At 46.0% G+C, this 20,700-nt stretch overlaps 1 long non-coding RNA gene across 1 annotated transcript in view; it reads right to left on the bottom strand.

Moving 5' to 3' along the window:
* LOC144173458 (uncharacterized) overlaps positions 1 to 19,897 on the bottom strand; it is a 30,560-nt gene extending 10,663 nt beyond the window's left edge. The window contains exons 1-3 of the long non-coding RNA XR_013323279.1: positions 19,843 to 19,897; positions 11,302 to 11,381; positions 9,345 to 9,416 (exon numbers count right to left, since the gene is read on the bottom strand). This is a non-coding gene — a long non-coding RNA (uncharacterized LOC144173458). The remainder of the gene's footprint in view (positions 1 to 9,344; positions 9,417 to 11,301; positions 11,382 to 19,842) is intronic.
* Between the last annotated feature and the right edge of the window lie 803 nt (positions 19,898 to 20,700).

Genomic DNA, 20,700 nt, shown 5'->3' with positions numbered 1-20,700 from the left:
TGGTGCAGAGGGGCTGCGGAAGTAACGCTAACAGCAGTTGTTTTGTTGCGCTTCAGTGTAGCAACGTCAGCTTTGAAGTGCCTTTTTTCTTGAAGAATCAATTTTAGGGTTTGTCCAAAGCGACTCATTTCCTCGCCTTCAAGGGGCGGAGTAACAGTTGTCTTCCTATGGGTGTTTTTGTATGCTGTGTCACTTTGAGAGGCCATATATGCCCAACTCACCTTAGCATCGAGGCTGTCTTCCATCTTGTTCTTCTGAGATGCCCAACGGGAGGAGCTGCATAGTTCTTTTCCCTTTCTCCTGGACCTGCAGCGCGAGTGCTGTCGAGCTCCATTGGTCTTGTGTGGAGGTGCCAACGGCGGAAGGCTTCTGAGTATTCTGTCTTTTGTTGTACTCTGTTTTCTTGGACTTCACTGCCGCGTCGTTGATGCCGGAGGCCTTGTTGTAGTAGCCATTGATGCTGCTTCAACACGTAAGATGTCTTGCGCTGTTTGCGCTTTTTGTCCCCTGTAAGACTCCTGTCCAACAAAAGGCACATTTTCCTACACACTCGTGTTCCTCCACCGGATTTCAGAGACCTCATGAGCCGCAGATAGATTTGTCTGGTACGGCCACATGTCCATGCGATGTACAACGTTGCCGGAAGCTCTGCGCACTCCATTTTCAGTTTTGTAGGGTACACAACCGTATTTTACTCCGCGTTAGAACGCAAAGTAGGACACTTTTGCTGCTGTAAACGCTATAATTCCTGAGTTCGTCTTGCCCATTCTTCGGCCGTGCCACGCTGTTAGGTTTCTTGAGTAGACGAGAGTTCTCTCCTTACCTTCTGTCGAGCTGTACCTTAGTCGTTATGGATGACTCCTTTCACTGAGTCCTTGGATGGCGTTGTATAACACACAGCAGCGTACTGGGCTTCTCCTATTCATAGCTCGGAGATATTTAAATACATTTCCGCCTGAGGGAGCACCGGCGCACTAGCGATTAGGATGTTTTGATCGGGATTGTAGCGTAGGACGTCTTCACAGGCTTGGGCTGGTGTGATGCCCGCACACTGCAGAATGCTGTCGCACAGCGGAGCGTCGCTCACCTGTGCGAGATTCAATCATTCTCGAGTACGAATGAAGACTGATGTCATCCTTGGGTAGGAGAAGGTATTTGCGACGGTGTTGCGGGGGTTTTTTCCTCCAAACATATTGCCAGCAGCAGAAACTTCGTTAATTTTGATGCGTATTTATCCGCACGCCAACTCACATTACCGCAGGTTGGAATCCTGGTTTACAATAAAGATGTAAATAACAAACCGGGAATACAAACTAATAAATATATGTGTAATTTGGTTTGGGTAACGCCTACATGCTGGAACCACGGCGAGAATGTCCATGATATGCACTGAGGGGCTAGAGCATAAATCTGGCCCGTGCAAAATGTACTTGGGTCATAAAAGTACCAAGAACATTGATGACTCTTCTGCTCAAAGACATTCAACACAAGCACCCACGTGCAGCATGCCTTACATGTTATCCCAGGAACTAATGGCTGACAATTGGGGACAAGGCTGGATTTTTCTTTTGTAGGTGCAGTCATTTCTGACAGCGGAAAGAAGTTATCAGTGTGTAGGTGTTTGGTAACGCATGTTCAGGTAATGTGGCTCGCTGAATCTGCAGGTGAGATCAGTTTTGGACATGGGGTTATAGTTTGTGGCTCCGTGTGTAAGCGTAAATGAATGGTACAACCATACCCTACGAAATGTTAGCGATGAAATATTGCGTCAAGCAAAATTACAAGCAATGTAAAATCCAGCATCATTGAAACTGGCTTGCAAGCATGCGGAGGCGGCAGCTGTAAGCTCCTCTAGAATTGATTGGAAGAACACAGATCCCGTTTTTCAGATATTTGAGTGCCTTGGTAATGTTTGAAAGTAAGAAATATGAAGCACAGGGAAATTTCACGCAAACAAAATTTTAAAAGTACCTTTTCCGTACCTCCATTATCACATTAAAATTTCAAACAGAGAATCTAAACCAAGGTTGAGAGAGTAAGAATGCCACGTGTGTGTAAGTAGCATAAGGTGTGCCTAATAGCTTCCAAAATGTACTGAAAGCATGCTCAAGTTTAGACTTCGAACAAGTACAGAAATTTCACCCTGACCAGTATCAAGGTCTAAAAAAATCAAAGCCAACTTGCACAGTCGTGCAAGCATGATGTCACAGCAGAGCCGTGGTCGTGTCCCTAAGCTAAACTCGATGAACACCATGTAGGTCACAGAGAAACATTTACCCTCTGTATATGTATTGAGCTCGTCAGCAGGAGATGACTACAAAGGCAAACTAAAGCATGTAAGTCTTTTGTTATGCAGTTCCCACTTCAGTCTTGTTATACTTTGTCGTCCGCAACCGAAACGTCTTCGCCGATCATTGCCTCGCCGTTGAAGACCTGCAGTATGTCTGCTTATTCGTGTTCTTCTAGGTTATTCATTCTCGCCTGGCAGCACGCATGCTTCCGCATAAGCCGCCTGTAGTGACCAATCAGAGACTGCTGTCGAACAACAAGAACATTTATTGAAACGATAGCGTGGCTAAGATTGTTCAGCGCCGATGCTTATCGGCGCTCACAAAAGTAAAGGAAAGAAGGAAAAGGCGCATGCCCGCTTGCTATTCCTGCACTTTACCGCACGACGTCACTTGGCGCCATATCACATCGCCAGCTTGTCGCTTGTCCTGCACGTCATCGCATGACGTCACTTGGCACGATTTCACATCCCTGCCTTCTAGTTATCTAGGCCCTGTAGGCACATTGCACGGCACAGAGGCTGCTGTGAGCGCAGCACTTTTCCTATTAAAGTTGTTTGCAGCGCACGCTAGGGCACCGATAAAGGAGCGGCGATTTCTCGAGCAGTTATCACCCACTGCCTTCAGCATGCCGTGCCAACAATCTATGGGGTTGACACTGAGACAGGGCGTAAAGGAAGGCAGCCGTGATGAATGCATTGGTTCCTCCCTCCCATTTGTATTATCTCCAATCTCACTGTTCGGCTACAACAGCAGCGACTGACGTACTTTCGCCTGCGCCACATAAGCTGTTCGTTCTTCTCAGCTTTGTTATCATGACGTTAACTTAATGCCTTCTTTGTGTGGGCTCCCGTGCGTGACACGTGATAATCCGGCTGTTGGTATATGGGACAGAACGCCGACACTTACGTAATATGAAGGCTACGAACTGAGCCCATGATATGCGTGGCATCTTTCACAACAGAAATGACCCCCCGAACCACCAGGATATAGAAAACGGCGCTGATGCTTGCCAGGCAAGCATCAGCGCAACGTGCCTATTGGTGCAATTGACGGCGCTAGTGGGAAGAACGCCTCAACACGAGAGTGTCGGCTGTGGGAGATCGACCTCGCCCCATACTTAACGGGTCCGGAAGGGAACCCCCGGCTTCCCGACGGCCAAGCTCCGAACCGGGCGTTCCGGTAAGGGCAAACGGAGCTATTCTCCCGCGTGTTGAAGTTGTTGGTTTCCATCCCCTTTGCACGTGGTTCCGATGGCATCGATGGATACTTCCGTCGTACGCCTGGACCTCGTACATGACGTGTCCCCGACGCCTTAGCGCTTGAGCAGCCAACCCCATAGGACCTTGGCGAAAATGTCTCGCGTAGACAGAGCCACCGCACCGAAACCTATGTTCCGGAGGCTGCGGCTTGCATTGCAAGTCCATCGCATCAGGGTGAAGTTTTGACAGGCCGAGAGCAGGTTCCTGGATAGCATATGCTCTGCTAGGGTCTTCCTTGACTCAGAGCCTGGCGTGGAATGTTGCTTGAACAACAAACGAGACACTTTGCATGCTGCATTACCCTGACTCTGCTTTCTTCGTGCACATTTTAGCTAATGAATCATGCGTTCTGCTCTCCCATTAATTGCAGGGTTGTAGGGAGCAGTGTACATGTACTCACTGCTCTTCTACTTCAGAAAGGTCTGCATTTACCGGCTGGTAAAAGAATCAAGAAAGGTCTGCATGTACCGGCTGGTAAAAGAATCAGGGATCAATTATCAATCAAACAATCAACGAAACAATCAAATCTGGCAGCCCGTATGCTGCAAACGTCTTACACAGATAAGTGCATTGACGTCATTATTTCCACCTCTGCCGAGTTTGAGAAAGCATCAACTACCACCAGGAAAACGGCACCATCGACAGGACCAACAAAATCTATATGCACTCGAATCCACGCTCGCTCCGATAGTGTCCAGAAATGCATAGGCGCTTTCAGCTAACTTTTACTGGTATTCTGGCATGGCTTGTAGTTCTGCACAAATTCTTCGATCTGGGCACCCCTGTTAGGCCACCAGACGTAGTACCTCGCGATGGCTTTCACAGCCGTCAATCCAAGGTGATTAGCATGCATCAAGATGTGAACATGTTTTTTCCAGCACCTCAGGGACTACCACGTGGTTTCCCCAAACCACCAATCACGATGCATGCAGAGTTCGTTCTGTCTTAGCTCGTATGCACTGTAGTCTTTCGGTACCCCCCCCCCCCTCTTGGCCAGCTGTCGGTGACCCATTTCCTTACACCCGATAGCCGACTGTCTTGCGACATGCAGCAAGCAAATTCGGCGGCGGTGACTGGCGGGTACTCAGCGGCTTCTAAAAGCAATACGCCACCTGGCACTTCTACTTCCAACCGAAATGCTGGAACAGGGAGCCTGCTCAAGCAATCCACGTTCGCGTGATCCTGAGTTTTGCTGTAGTCAAGCTGGTATGCGTACGCCGACAGCATTAGGCTCCATCGTAGGATTCATGGTGGCAGAACATCCCGTATTTGATTCTCTCCACGAAATATTCCTAGCAGCGGCTTATGGTCTGTGAGAATAGCAAATGTTTGACCGGCTAGGTACTGGTGAGTTTGACCGACCATAAACACCATGGCTAATGCTTCTCAGTCTATTGGATCATATATCCGCTCAGCTTTCGTTAAAGTCGTTCATGCATAGGAAATGGTTTTCTCATTTCCCGTCTCGTCACAGTGAGCGAGTACTGCACCCTCACTCACCGGAGACGCATCACAACGTAGTATCAACGGGGCACTTTCGATAAAATGCACCAGCAAGGACTGCTACGTTTGCAATGTTTTAGGCCTCGAAACGCCCGTTAGAGCGCTTCCCCTCACTTCCAGGTAGCATTGTTATCAAGCAAACGGTAAAGCTTTTCGGCTATTTGGGATCTGCCACGCCAAAAGTTATAAACATTGACCCTACCCCAGAATGCCTGGAGTTCCTTCTTCTTAGTTGGGGCCGGGGCTTTATGGATAGCCCAGACTTTCGCCTCGGAAGGGTAGATACCACACTTGTCAATGCGATGGCCAAGGAACTCGAGGCTTTCCTGAAAATTCGCATTTGTTGGCTTGCACAGGGAGCCCAGCCTTAGCTAGGCGGCCGAATACCTCCGTGAGCATGCGTTCATGCTCCTCTGCCGTTTCGCTGACCACCAGAATGTCGTCGAGGTACGCAGCTACTTTAGGTAGTCCAGCAAGGATAGTGTCCATTGCCCTTTGAAACAGTCCCGGTGACGAAAATACGCCGTATGGTAGCCGGTGAACTTTGTAGAGCCCTTGTACCATGTTTATAGTGAGCAGGTGGACAGTTGTATCGTCGACCACAAGCTGCTGGTATGCCTGTGCTAGATCAAGCTTCGAGAAGAACCGCCCCTTTCTTACCTTAGCGGAAAGCTCCTTGCTGGCGGGTAGAGGATACACATTATTCTTTACTGCCTGGTTAAATGTGCTTCCATAGTCTCCGCATACTCTGTGAGAGCCATCCCATTCCCGCATCACGGCAATCGGTGTTGCCCATACAGAGTATTAGGTTGGATCCAATATTCTTAACTGCACAAGCCTACTCAGCTCGTTCACAACATCATCTTTCGTCGCAAAAGGAAGGTTTAGACATTTCAGGAACTTTGGCCCGGCGCCGTCCTTCAGATCAATGTGAAGGGGCGGTAAAGTAGTAAAATAGCGCCCGGCAGAGACCCGCTGAACACCTGCGGAAATCGGGCAGCGAAAATTTCTCGGCTCCTGCTGATGTAATGAAGACCCATTAGTTCTATTTCCAAAGGTCCCAACCAATCGCGGCCAAGCAAGGTGTTCCCGTCGTTCTTGACCACTAGCCGCAGCAACTTGCAATTTCGACCCCTCAACCACACTGGCACCACATCTTTTCCCGAAATCTCGTTACCCCCTTTCATCTAGGTGATCAGCTGCGGGTCCGGCTCTTGCAGTTTTCCAGAATTTGACACCAGTAGTTTTTGAAACTAACTCTTGCTTATAATAGACCGCGTTGCCCCAGTATCCACTTCCATTTTCACGTTCTGTCCGCCAATCTCAGCATCGACTTCGTATGTTGAGACAGCGCTTGCTACTTGGCCGATGCTGAATAGGCTGTTGTACTCGGTTCCTGTAAAGACCCTAGTCTGAGCCAGCTGATCCTGTGCTTGCGTCTTCTTTGCTTTGTACGCTCTTTCTGTGCGTCCTTTTCCTGAACACTTGAAGCACTTTGCATTTTTGAACCTCTACCGCGCAGCTGTTTGGTTGCCCAAACACCGAAAACAACGCCACTCACCCTGCTGACAGGTCTCCGCGACACGTTTGCTTCCGTAGTTTCGCACGTTCGGCATTTTAGCTCGCGAGCGTATTTCCGCGGCCATTTCTAGCTGAGCTTCTGCTTTACTCGTCTTTTGCTTATAGCTTCGTGCTGCGTAGCTGTAGTCTCTGCCGTGACTGCGAGATCGTACGCTGCTTCGAAAGTCAGTTTTTTTTTCGCCAGTAGCCGTTGTTGTACGACTCCGTCGGTGATTCCGAAACCGACCCGCCCCGCAGCATTTGAGAAAGCAGGAACTTTTCCCCGCCGAGCCCACAGTTTCCGGATAACCTTCGAAAGGCAGTGATGTAGCCGGCCACAGACTCCCCAAATTCCTGGTCCCGTTTAAAAAACACGTACCTTGAATACATCGCGGACGGCTTTGGCTGAATGTGGTTCCGTACGGTGTCGATGAGGACCTGATATTCCCCGTTCGGCGGTCACAGGAGCTTGATGAGCGTCGATACCAGGGAGTACATTTCCAGCCAGCAGCAACTCAGCAGCAGCGCCCTCTTCTCCACGTCCTCTGACACCTTCTTCACGGCTGAGTACAGTTCGATGCCCTCGACGTATTCTTCCCATGTGGAATTTCCAAGCACGTGAAACTCAGAAATGCGGCCACCCAACGCCATCACGCCTGTTTCCGGCGGCCCGCACGGGCCAGACCGTGCCTCGTCGCCAATGTACTGGCAAAGTAGAAGCTGCTGATCCTACAACAAGAACCTTTATTCAAACGACAGCGTGGCTCAAATAGATCAGCACCGATGCTTATCGGCACTCACAAAAAGAGAAGGAAAGAAGGAAAGTCGCATGCACGCCTGCCCCTCTTAAACGTCACCGCGCGACGTCTCTTGGCACGATATCACACCGCCCTTTTTGGTCGTCTGGATCTTTGGTCGCGCCATAACCACCTGTGCCGCACAGAGTCGGAAAAGCTCTGCCGCAGTCGCCGCGGCAGTTCGGAGTATTAAGAGCGTAGGTAGCTGCCCCTAAGAACGCGAGGCGAGCGACGGGAAGAGCAGACGACAGTCGTTTTGTCGGCGACGCTGTTTATTTAGAAGCTGACTGGGACATGCGCTCGGCATTTTATAACAGCGACGCTGTTTAACAAATCGTAATTTTTCGTGTCCGCCTTAAAAAGACCAAGAAATTTCCGAGTGCCCGAACGTGAGCGCGGGCCTCGCGGTGACCGCCCGGCAGTTGCCAAACTCATAAAATGCCTAGCAGTCCTGTGTCAATGCCTCGCGTCGACCGCTCAGCGTCCCCTGCGGACGTTTGTCGAGCCAAGAATACCCACTTAGGGAGATCGACCAAGTCTACGGGAACCGCTCCAAAAAGAACTAGGAAATAACAAGCCCACGTGTGTTCGTGCCCTGCTGTGACCGCCTAGTGTTCGAGATGCACGTTTCGCAAGCCAAGGATACTCACTTGGCCAAACAAACTCCAGCGTTCACGATAATCGTGGCAACACTTGTTCGGAATGAGAAAAATACGTCAAAGACCTTTAGCCTACCAAAGTGATGCGTAATGATTATCACTTCCAGAAAAAGGAAAGAAGTATGCAGTTATAGCCACAACGATGGAGTAAAGGTCGTTGCGACCATAAAGAAGAAGCAAATCAGCTGCAATCTTGGACTTAAACCGTCATGATGGTGGTGAAGGCTGCATAGAGCTTCGCTATCTTCAAGTCTTGCGGGCTAGTGTGGGCTTCCTTAATTTTTTCTTTTCGTTTCGCGACACCCCTCACGTGGCAGATGCCCCTCACACAAGCCTGGATACGTATCTGAAACTAGGCGGCTGCCCTGTTAGATTTATTCTTTTTCACTTCAAGCAGGACAGTATCTACCTGAGAATGGGTTACCAATTCTCGCTTGTGAATATATGCTATTTCCTCAATTCAAATGCCTAATGTTTAATTTTCAGCTCTGTGTAGCCGGCGCATTAGAACTCCTTACGCCCGATTCCTGGCCAATTCCCCAAGTGTACACGGTCTCGGCACATTCGTGGTATTTTTCCTGCGACGGCGCAAGCAAGGGCTTAAACAGCTCTTTTGTTAAAATTGCACGACAGCAGCTTAATATAGCGATCATGTAACTCGTGCGAATTGCATGGTGCAATGGCACGCATATACGTAATATAGCTTTCATCGGGCAAACACAGCAATTCTCGCCGCTGTAAAGGGCAATACCAATTTTCTAATTTTTACAACCAGTCTGGATTTCACGGAACCTACAAAACTTTTACGCATGCTTTGGACACTTTACATCTGGGGATGCAAGAATACTTTGCATGATTTAGCAGCTAATTTAGCACCAACCAGAACGAACAGTAGAAAACAACACCTGCACAACTAATCCTTTTTGTGTAAAGGTTTACGGAGATAACCCCAAAATCACTGGAAAGAACTTCAAGTCCGAGGTACCTCCTTAGTGTAAATTCGGCGCTGGTGCTGTATTCCGTTACGCCGTTTCTCTATCTGAATATGCCTTTTTTCTGAAACAATAAATGTTGTACAGGACATAGAGTTCATAGCCCAACAGTTTGCTGTAAGAGACTCTTAAAGAGTTATTTATTGCGCACGTAATATGCTCAAAGTACCGTGACTGATTTGTTACTCACGAGCGTACAGGTCAATAAAGTGAATGAAGTACAACTTTCAATTTGCGCTACAATTTATAATTATGCCTTTCGAAAAATAATAAATCTTCTTACCATGCAGGGTGTTCCATTTATGTACATCTTGGTACCTTTGTCACATGTGCAGTTGTAAACGAAGATCCTACCCTATAATGACAGAAAAAAATATTTGTGTGAGTATTTCCGGAAACAGTGCTTGCAAAAGGAATTTGTTGGAGATGTATATCGCCAGTACTGCCTTGCAGTCAAAGAAAGTCAAGCTAAACGTTTTAGTTGGACATTAAGGTTTCAGAAAATGTTTCAGAGGCGTACATTTTGTAGTAAGAATGGTATAAAACAGTATTTTCGTGAGATTAGTCAGGACGAAATGATTTCTCTAAAAGTGAGGCGTTTTTCTTTTCCTACTATATCCCTTAAATGTGTGTATCCTAATGCATCTCGCTATGCGGTAAGTTGTACAAGATCATGTGAGATATCAACGCTATCGACTTGAGATCTTTCAGTTTGCACATTCCATTGAACCTAGACCGCTTTTGTGGGATTGGTTATGCACTGGAACTGCAGTGCCCGTTTTCTGTAAGGCATTACAGGAGGTAATCCATACACTGAATGAGCATCAGCAGACTGGGGTGTTTTCTGTGGTATTTTCTTCAATTCCACTGGTATACTCGGAGCAGCTCCTTATTGTTTCTCTTAAGGAAGGTCATAAGGGGGTTGGTTCACCGCAGGAGGGGCCGTAGAAGCATTAATATTTGCGAAAATGTCCCTCATGCCAATGTGTGGGCCCATTCGTAATTCCTCACTGTTGGCCTGAAGAGCGGCGAGATCGCCCTGCAGAGCTTGATAATAGTTGGAGTATTCCGCTTTTTGCTCCTGTAGCGACTGCTTACACGAGTTTTCTATTGTGGCAAGGTGCTTTCCCACCAGTTCCTCTCCGTCCAAAGGAGTGACCGGCTGTTTTACGTGAAGCTGCGTGTTCAAGCTCACACAGGTGGAAGCTCCACCATGGCTCTAGGACTACCCCGAAAGTATAATTAAGAAAATGTTAATCGCTGTAGTTTGTATGGCAGACAGGAGGAATTCTTAGACCTCATTCGTTATAACAACAAAGAACGAGAATAATACAGAGATTCTGCTGACTGACACCATCATTAGTTTGTTTGCTATTGTTTAAAAGGTGTTCTTGTTAGCTGAAGGAGCATGTTCTATGGGCAAAATCGCCATCTGTTCCTTCATCATCAGCGGGCTCCGTAGCACGAAGTAAAGGCATAATCGCCTTAGATGACCGAAAAAGTGACTGTGAAGCCTGGGCGATGAAGTCACGACGACTTATTTAAAATATTTCACTAGCGTTCTGGTTATGCCGCCAGGCACATCTAACGCTGCGATAACAGCTCTGAAATAAAAATGTGGAAAAAACCATTTAATCGGGGCCAAAAACTATTCAAGTCGCCGGATTTGCGAAATTTCACTTGGTGGCGTAGGTAGCTGGTCTTCACTCCTGATCCATAGACATGAAAAATTTGGAACCACGTAGACCGGCACCTAAGGGACTACATTTTTAAGGAAAAATGCAAAACTCTGTGCAACGCTTGTTATGTTTTCAATATAATCTTTGCATGGTAGAGACAGTTCGCTATAGCGGAAAAGTGAAAAACAGCATTTAGGTATGGAGAACCTATTTTCATTATGTAGGATCAGCATACAATTCAAGACTATATTGAATAGCAAAACCGTGATGTTGAGCCAAATGTGTAATATTCACGCCATTCGCAATATTTGTTTAGAGACACTTGCAGTGGCCTCACACAATGTTTTGGTAGGTGTACGCTTCAGCAGTTACATTCACTTGTCACCGATGGCGCGCCAATCTAACCGACAGCACTTTCCGAACTAGATGTAACCATGGTAAATTTATTTTGCAGGTATTGGAGGCGACTAATAAATGTGTCTGTTCATGTGATTTTGGGTTGACAAATGCCCCATGCCGCAAAACGTGCCTCAGAATATCTCAAACCAGTTGTACACTTACTCTCTGGCTCGTTTTGTTGGGACAAAACTGAGATCCATGTTTGCCCTTCAAATCTTTGGAAGCTACTGGCAAGTTCAGACCTGAGGAAAAATAAAGTATATATTTGCAAATGCTGTGATTTTTATACCTTTTATACCCGTGAAACGGCTTCAGTAAAGCAGTTTTCAGTATTGGTGGATTGAATAAATGAATAAAATGAATAACTGAATAAAAGCTATAGCGGAACTCACGGAATTTTCCACTAGTGTGCGACATTTTTACGCCGCTCCTCTTCACTGTGACTGCTTTATATCTGAATTTGGCTGGTTTACTTTTGCCTTCGTTTTGGGCGTATCTGGTTTACTGCACACTCTAGGTCACTAGTTTAAAATTATATTTTTATTCCCTTTGTATTATCCTAATTTACGCTCGACCACACGTCTTAATTTTCACTATTACAAGGTTTAATAGTAATGACTCCAGCATTTATCTACAATTACGGAAATGCAGAGTTACATAGATGGTCATTTTCGCAATTTATTAGAGTGGCAATGAAGACAAAACACGCGGTTTTCCTATTTAAAAGAATAAAACTTTGGTAGCTCACTCTGCTCCACCCCAGCTACGAACGAAGTTTTTAACCAAGAAACGCAAGAGATATTGAAGAACTTTCAAATTTTGCGTCACAGTGACGCAATATGGGCAGACGGCAAGTGTTATGAACCACCGCTAAAATATCTTTATGAATGTGTGAACTTTGCGTTAGCACTGAAGTTATGCAATCAAACGGAAATCGATGCCGCACTGCAAACTCAAAGTTTTTAGCGGTGGCTTAAAGACAGCGGCCGCCAATCGAACCAACAATATTCCGTGCCGCAATAGAAAAACTACCGCAAAGTGGCTAGGCAGTCTCTATTGTTGAATGGCTGTTTTCGATATCGCTATTATTTATTTCTATTTAAATGTCCATTGAAATGTAGAAAAAAACACCTGGGAGTCCCTGGCTAGTGCATCAGACCCCCTTAGGGGTAGTGATTAGTTAAGGTTCACGACAGGTTCGAGTGGAAAATAGCAAGGGAAAAATAGTGGGTTGGGATATGAAATGCAGGAGAGTGTCCCACACTGTCTTCGCTAAAATAGGTGGCTAGGACGGACGCAGGAGATCATTTAAGGAATTTGGTCGTAAGTTAGTGGGAAGGGTGTCCAGGAGAACCTGTCTTTCCATTTGAAATCGAGGGCATGTCCAAATAATGTGTTCAGTGGTGTCCGGAATTCCACAGGGTATACACATGCCTTGGTTAAATGACGAATGAAAAAAACCGTTCTTGTTTTGCAGGGGACAGGTTCGTAAGTGTCATTACCTGTCTTAGGCGGACTTGTTGAGAGCGAGAATAAGACTTGGGAATGGGAGTTTGGTTGACGAGGGAGGCGAGAAAGTCTTTCCGTTGCTGTTTGATGGCGGTCCGGTGCTCGTCAGGGTCATAATCGCAGTCCGAAGGCGTCCAGCTGGCTTGGGGCACGGTTGCGAACGATGCACGTGCCGCCACATGGGCTGCCTCATTTTCGTGGATTCGCGGCATGGATGATGACGGATGATAAAGGATGCTCTTGAGCTCTTGGATCTTCTTAACTCGTACGCTGTATGATAGTTGATGTAGACATTCCAGGAAAACGTCCTGGCTATTTTTGTGAATGTGTATGAGTTTGTGCATAGAAAAAGATGATATGTTATGAACAAGGTGACGAAGTGAGAGGATGATACTTTCTACTTCTGCCCCTTAATGGTGGCATCTGGTGGTAATTAATGAACGCTATTGAAGTTAAATGCCGGTATATGCCACGCCGAAGTTTTGCTGGGTTCTGTTTTAGATGCGTCAGTGTAAATGCTGAGTGTATTAAGGTGGCAAGACCATTACTGGTGTTGTTTTGCAGATTTCTGCCTGTTTTGTGGTTGGGGATCTGGTTTAGGATCCGTTAATGATAGGGTGGTCCATGGTTCTGATGTGTAGGCTATGTCTGTCAGCTGCGAGGTATTGTGGCGACTGAAGGGGTGCATTTCATATCTACAGGGAAGGAGTTAATTGTGTGAGCACCCCTTCAATCGCTCTTAAAGATAAGGAGGTACTACCTACGAGGGCGCATGTGTGACACATAGGATGGCGTGTGTAGGGATGTGTAGGGGTAGGTCGTGGTGATGTTATCTTTCTTTGTTTCTCTGACGCTAAGTAAAATTTGAGTTGTAGTCTAGCGAGTGTCCTGTTTACTTCTTCTTCGTCCGTGTCTAGTTTTTGCTAGTAAAATGCATTCTCGTGTCTATCACACACACCCAGCCCATTCGTGGGCGCAGCGTAACGACCGAAGCCCCACCCAACTATGGCTGCTATGGCGCAAACATCGCCGATGGAGTAGCGTCGCAGCCACTAAGTCACTTGCATTAGATGCTCCGGTAGCAAAGCTCAGCAGAAAACAATGATCGAATGACATCCCCTGGCCACCGTCAGTCAAATGCTGCCACAGTCACAGGGGGAGTTCGGTCCGAACGAAGTGCTCACTATATTCCGGACGATAGGAGCGGCCAAGACGACAAGATTTTCCCACGGCAGCCGTATTCATACACAGCAAAAACACAATCGACGACAGATGGCACACCTTAAACGTCTAAAACGTACTCGTAAAATGGTGAAACACGCTCATGACACGCTAACTTGGAGCGATGTCTGATACTACGCCCGCCGTCCGCACGTAAACAAAGCCGGTCAGTCTGACAGTCGGGAGAAGGGTGCGTTCATTTCGCTGCAGTGAACTTCCTCGCTTACTTGTTTTGGGCTTGCGCTGAGCTGCACTGGCGCCACCCTCAAACTACGTAGCAAACAGATTGCAGTTGAAGAACAGAACACCCAGAAAATCAGAGCCGCCTCGCGCCGCTTTACAGGGACAAGCTTTAAAAGGAGGCTGGGGACAGGCCGGAGTTTTAAAAGGAATAGCTGGGTTATCTACTTTTCATAACGGAGTAAATATTGCAACTCGATTCTAGACGGCGCTGCACGCGGAGGTTAGTGCAAGCTGTGCTTTTTCAACGGAGCGGCCTCAAGTGGTGGCACGCTGATAATGCTAAGCGTGCTCCGGCGATTGCACCGGTATCGCTTGAGGTTTATCGGATGCTGCACTGTCACTACTTTGTTAACTCGAGCAGCTGGAAACGCGGGACCGAGCTCTCTCGGGCCTTCTGGAATAGCGCCCCAAGAGCAGATTTTGCATGGACTTCTTTTTGAGTTTCTATACTGCAGTGCGCATGACAGCGTCAGAGAAAACAATGTGTTTATGACTGCTGGGCCCTAAACTTAGCAAGAAAACGGTAATAGTAGAGAAAAAATGTATCATGCAAAAGAACACAAATAGCTTACTCATTTCTGACACATCACCCATACTTTGAGGCAAAATGCGAAAAAAAATCCAAAATACGCAGATCATGAGAGATAAACTGTTGAGTATTTTTGTGTTGCCTATAGTTTCGCATGGATGTTTTATTGAGCTATCCATGCGGCATGTCCGTGAGGTCTTGGCATTGCTCTCCTCATTTTCACGCCAGTTTTACAACAATGCAAGCTATAGAAGAGTGCTAAATGACTAAGAGAAAAGAAGGCGTGGATAGAGCTTCCATCGACAAAGGAGGGAGCGTCTTTCGCAAGGAATACACAATGGCATGGAGACGACTATCCGAAGCGTGACTCGAAAGCTGCTTTTGCCGCAGCGGGTCACGCGACCCTTTCGGCCGCTTTTACGCGTTGTAAAATCAATCCTAAAGCCAGTGTTGGCAGTAAAGCAGTAAAGAATTAGAACAACAGAGAGAAAATTGTGATACTGGTGGAGAACAAATGGAGCAACAGAGAGTCATTGATGCTCTTACACCTAGCAAGCAGGACCACTGAGACAATTTAAGCGGGAAGCACGCTTGCACGGCGTACGAAGGGCCAGCAAGCAACTTGCGTTGTTGTGTTGTGAAGTCGAAACAGGGCGTACACATAAAAGCTCAGTCACAAGTACGCGAGAGAGAAAGACTAGGACCTAAGGTATTCTTGAAAGTTTTTCAGTGAATCTTAAATTATTTTTTGCTTGCTTAGCGTGTTGACTATAGCAATTTATAAAGTGACAGGCAATGAACTTCTCACCTGTGTAAGTGAAAAAATCATACTTCAATAATGTTCATTGTTTAGTGCGAGGTCTCCACCGCACTAATAATTCCTTGCAAATGTCGTTTTCTTTGCTCCATTTTAACGCCTTCTTTTGGTGATGCACACTGAACAGACACCAACTAAAATAGGAACTTCGGTGCGGTGCTTCCACATGTAACAATGATGTGCTCCACAAACTAACTACTTTGGGCCCTTGTCAGCCAAAAAATGCCAATAGGACATAATTGGCTGTATATGGCGAAAATTTAAAACATAATTCTGCAATTCGTACCGGCTGCTACAGCAGGCCATAAAATGTTTATTCGTGATTGTTAATCTTGGCTTCCAACGCCTAAACACAAAAGTCAGTGATCTCTACCTAATGATGATTGCCTCAAATACAAGCCTTTTTTGAGTATATTTTCCGAATTGTGTTTAATTGTAAGCATATTTCTTCAGAAGTATTGTTTCTTGCAATATTTTTAGTCATCTAGGAATACGCGTGTATAAAAGTAATAATGCGTTGTCCAGGCTGGCTACACAGTTGGGCTTGTATGTGTGCCATTTTTGCGTTACTGATCTGTACCTGCATTCAACATACAAAAGCCGTTTTTACTGAAATATAAACAGAATACAGTCTCTACTGTACAGCGCACAGTGTGGGGCTCGTTTCTTACGCGGTGTCAAAGGCTTTACTTGTGTTACATTGTTCGAATGTTTAGGGCAGGTCGGCTACTCTAAACGATAAGCTTCGCTCTTTATATATCAAGTTTACCGTTTGGATGTATAAGCTTCTTCTTTACCCATACACGCCAATTTAGTCCTATTTTCTTCTTGTTTGACGAGATTGCGCAGAATGGCGAAGTGCTTCTTTTGATGTTCAGCTGCTGGATCCCCTTACGAATTTACGCCGTTGCTCGTACCGCGTGGACACAAAATTACCAGCTGTGCTGCTGCCTGTGCTACTACCCCCATTTAGGCGTCCATTATGCGAAGTGCTATGATCCTATGAGGAAAAAATGGCGACGTTGTAAGCAGTAGGTGGTCCAACCTATACAAGCCTTTACCTATAGAAACAGGGCAAACCCTGGCAGTAACGGGTATGGAACCAAGGGACATACATTTGAACGTAGGTGTCTTTCTCACCACTTTACTTTACATCTACGGCACCATAAAGCCGGGCCTTTTGGGTTACCTTCTATCAGCCTATTTCTTCTAATCGATTGCATCAGGTCTTCTATAGTGGTGCATTCCTGGTAAACTGCGTGTATGTCATGCTGGGTGGCACCTATACTGCCATAACACAGACTCGTACCATTTAAGTACCGGGTGCCGTATGGTCTCCGCACAGGGCACATGCCCACTCGTTGGGATTTCCCAATGATGCTGGAAATTACTGTCACTTGCATGAACAGAAAGCAAACTCAGATGCGCATGGTGACCGACGAATGGCTTTAAACACTAGTGTGCATAGAGTTTCTCAATAACACCTAGAGCGGAAAGTGTCGCTGCGATCGCACGCTGCCATGGGACTAGTGGGCAGTGTCGAAATCAGATTGGCAGCAAGTGGCTTGTACAAAGGGCTATGGATTAGGCTTCTAGGCTCTGGAGGAATTGTTTATTCTGTTTTCGGGATGCCAATTTCTGGCATTAAACGGCTGTCACTGATATGTCCAAACAACAGCGTGATTAGCACTTAACGCACGTGCTTGCGTTAGCCGAGAGTTTCTTAAGATGAAGGGGTGACCACATGCAGTGACGCAGCAAACGTAACTCAAGAGGTACAACAGCACAGTGTACTGGGTGACAGCGAGAAGCAGAAAAAAATTCATACACTACCGCCAATGTTATCTGTCGTCGTCGCTCGTCGCTACAGTTCACTGTATCCCCGCTGCCGCTCGCTTGTGGGCTGCTTCTGTCCGGCAAAAAGCGAGCGAGGCTCCCAGCGGCCAGTTATACCGCTTCATAGCGCTTGCCGCCGCCACCCACACTGCAGCCACTAAATAGGCTACGCTAGCCCACACTATCCGTTTTCTGCACGCATTCAGTTACGATTTTCGCGACGCTCGTCGCCGCCGCTGCGTTTGCTTGCCCCTTGAAGCATGCACTGCCTTGGCCAGGCGCAATGAGGCAAGATACATAGCTACTCGACAAGCCAGTATGTATTCGCCATTTCAAGTGTTCATGCAATTTCATATTGCTTTGCGCGGGTGCTTGAAGACTTCCTTCCTCCGCCTCCTAAGTTTATTTATATCTGCTTGGACAAAAAAATAAATACGACGCGATTACATTATTCTAGCATCTCTATGTTGCATCTGCTTCTCCTGCCAAAACGCGTAGCATACAATAATAATACTCTATTGAGGGAAACACAAGAACAAAGTTTAAGACAATCTAAACAATTTTTTCAGCTAAATATAAAAAAATCAAAGAAAACCTCAACCCGTTTGGAGTATGTAATAACTTAAAAATAAATCCGGGACGGCCCGCTGTATCTGTCAGCGTGAGCCAAATGCAGCACTTCTGCTTTTTTATTCTTTGTAACCCCCAAATTTGTTTGGAAACATAAGCCCTCCAACACAGTGTATTATACAAACAAAATAAATTTGTTAATAGCGGCACTTTTCGCAGCAAGTTTTTAAAACAAAAACTCAGTTTTCGTATCTACAAAGGTGTTGCCGGCCATGCCACGCCGAACTTCCGCCCGAACTACACACTATGGCGGCACTTATGGAGGCGTAGAGCGCCTTCGCCGAACCACGTTGACGCTAGCGCCAGATTCCACTCTAGGGGAGTTAGTGAGAAACTCTATGCTAGTGTGTGCCTGCACAAAACACTACTTGGATTTCTTGGCACACTTAGGTCTGTTTGAGGGCTGTTATTGCGAAAGCATCAGTGATTCTCCTGCTGATACATTACAATCACACCTCGTTGAAGGCGGCAACTGCTGTGAAGGCGGCAGTGAAGGCGGCAACTGCTGTCCAAGGCTCACAGTGAATTCTACAGTTCATGTTGCCATGTTTCTTCCGAATTAAAACCAATTGGGTAGAAATAATTGACCGCCGTTGATTTGCACGCCCTAAAGGGTGAAGTAATTTTCCGCAGACCAATACCTGACCAGTAGGCAGGAAGTATCCTGAGCTCTGAATTATATCGCACTTATATCTCACCGTCGCCAATTTGTTAACATCCCGTGTAGTAGCGCTCTTCAAGAAGCAACGCTTCTTCGTAGGGAACCTTTCATTTGGAGGCGCGGAAATTTCTTTTGTGTATAGGTTCTGGGTAGCTGCAGCTCTTTTTTAACATGTTCGTCGCCAATACCGTGATCATGGGATCTCAACACGTATAAGCCTCGAACACCATCAGGAGGGTTCCCACCATCACTGACTTCTTGTGCGCATGTTTCCACGAACGATGATGCCATGAACCCAAGATAGACTACATTCCTGGGCACTGTCTATCAAGGATGTTCCACATGAGTATTATAATCATAATGAAAGCATATTCATAAACCGTATTCAAAACCATATTCAAAGCCTCTTGGACAGAACGCCTCCACTGTTAAAGTCAAGTTGTGATATTTTACAATCAAGCTTTGTAGAATATGGGAAGTATAGAACGCGAAATATTGTGATATCATAGATTATGAACTTTCCACGACTAAAACCAGCAATGCCACATTGCGGACTGTTGCTGAAGAGGTCTCGAACGACTTTTGTGGTCACGCAAACTACCCTTGGCAATGGGAACCTCCGATCCATATGTTTTGTAAGCAACGTTAGAGCAATAAAGCTTTATTAATCCTAGCAACTGCTGGGAGGCACTTATACGTCATTTTGGTGACACCTTGAGTCAATAAAAAATTTAAAAGCCCGAAGTACTGCGTTTTATGTTCGATTCGTTAAACCATGAGCTACAAAGGATAAAAACATGTTCCACCTATAGCGGTAGAAGCCCCGGTTAGTATACTTATGCTTAACCTTCCTTCATATCTCTAGCATTGTCACTCACGGGGTTTATTTTATTTCGTTCCCTGGAGAACACTCTGGAAAAATTAAAATGCCATTTTACGCGGCTTTCATGCTACGAAAGACATCGTCAAGCTTGTATATGCTGATCCTTCATCTTGTGCGGGCGAGAGTGCGCAGCTGGCGTGACTTTTCCGTGCTATTTGCCTTTTCCCTGCCTTTTTTAAGAGCTAACGAAGCGCAATGCTAAACTGTTACCATAAGTTTTGCTTCAAATTTCAGTCGTTTCTGGGGAAATTTGGAGTTATCAGTCCTGCGTTCATCGCTGCTGTGTTAGATGTTGAACCAGCTTTATGTCGTTCATTGCGCTTTACGGGGGAGGAGGCATAAAATATTATTAGCCTTGTTCGGAAAATACTCACTTGCTAAAAAAAGAACGCAAAGAAACGGAGCGACTGCCAAGAGTATCATTTAACCTGAAAAAAAGGAAAAATTACGTTTTATGTTTATTTCCGGTAACAGAATTATACAGTATACCGAATGGTTTGAACATGGTTTGTGTTCGAGCACCTCAAAAACCCCTGTGTCGTTGTTCTACAGAGAACAGAGCAGCTCCACATTTCTGCATGGCAGACACAATAGGTACAGTGCCGAGCATGTTACTTAAACATTTCGTTGTATATTTAAGTATGCAGAACGCAGGCAAAACGATATAAACGCAGCGTTTTAAAAGTAAACAGAACCTCTGGTGAGGGAGATTAAGTTCGCTTTAACTTTAATGCCTAATTCTGATACTTTTCGTTCCCGTTAATGAAATAAAAGCTTCCCTATCTTTCTAGGTAGAAAATATGGAGTCATGGCCAAAGGGTGCCAATAAAGTGGCCCACGGGCGGAGTAAACTAAATCGTAAAGAATGCGCAATGCACGCCACTTCAACCCTTTAATTAATAAAGCAACATAGCTGATAAATTTGAGCCTGCTATTTAGGTACGGTGTCCTTCGATGTGAGAACTGTAGGCGTTAACAACACCACCGAGCATTCATATGTATTTCGGTGAACGAAGGCTGACATTTCGACTGTGTTTTGAGTTTGACGAGGCTGGTTGTGTTAGACATCAAATCATGTCTATAGGAATGATTTCATTCGGTAATTGCGAAAACTAGCGATTGGTAGAATCGAAATTCATGCTTACCATATTTGTGTGTGTGTTGATGAATTTGAGGGTAAACAGGCGTTTATGGTGGTGTGCGTTTTCCTTCCCACAAAGCGTTCTTATTCA

The sequence above is a fragment of the Haemaphysalis longicornis genome, unplaced genomic scaffold, assembly GCF_048455015.1.
Source record: "Haemaphysalis longicornis isolate Haplotype H1 unplaced genomic scaffold, Haemaphysalis longicornis Haplotype H1 scaffold_3, whole genome shotgun sequence".
Lineage (NCBI taxonomy): Eukaryota > Metazoa > Arthropoda > Arachnida > Ixodida > Ixodidae > Haemaphysalis > Haemaphysalis longicornis.
Note: the sequence above shows the minus strand (reverse complement) of the source record. Positions and strands in the feature narration are given on the sequence as shown.